This window comes from Centruroides sculpturatus, unplaced genomic scaffold, assembly GCF_000671375.1.
Source record: "Centruroides sculpturatus isolate CEXI.00-Female unplaced genomic scaffold, Cexi_2.0 scaffold1684, whole genome shotgun sequence".
Classification (NCBI taxonomy): domain Eukaryota; kingdom Metazoa; phylum Arthropoda; class Arachnida; order Scorpiones; family Buthidae; genus Centruroides; species Centruroides sculpturatus.
In genome coordinates this window covers 3,594-3,906 of record NW_019386301.1, presented here as the reverse complement: position 1 = coordinate 3,906, position 313 = coordinate 3,594, and positions in this window count along the sequence as shown.

Here is a 313-nt window from a genome sequence, read left to right as displayed (position 1 = left end):
AAAAAAGTATATGGAAAAATAAAAATCAAGTTTAAGTCATTTTATTCGACTTTACGTCTGTCCGCCACAAATATTGAAGTCGTAATATCACTAGATAAACGTTTAAAGCACATAAAATCATATTAAAATATATACAAGTATGTACTGTATTTACAGTACACGCATTCGTAAATTTAGATTACTTTTTTTGTACTATATTAAAAACTAAAATTTATTTGTTTGTAAGCTTAAAATAGATTTTTATTAACCATATATTATTTAAAATGCTTTCCTAGTGATAAGTAGATTCGGAGACAGGTAAATTCGACTTACG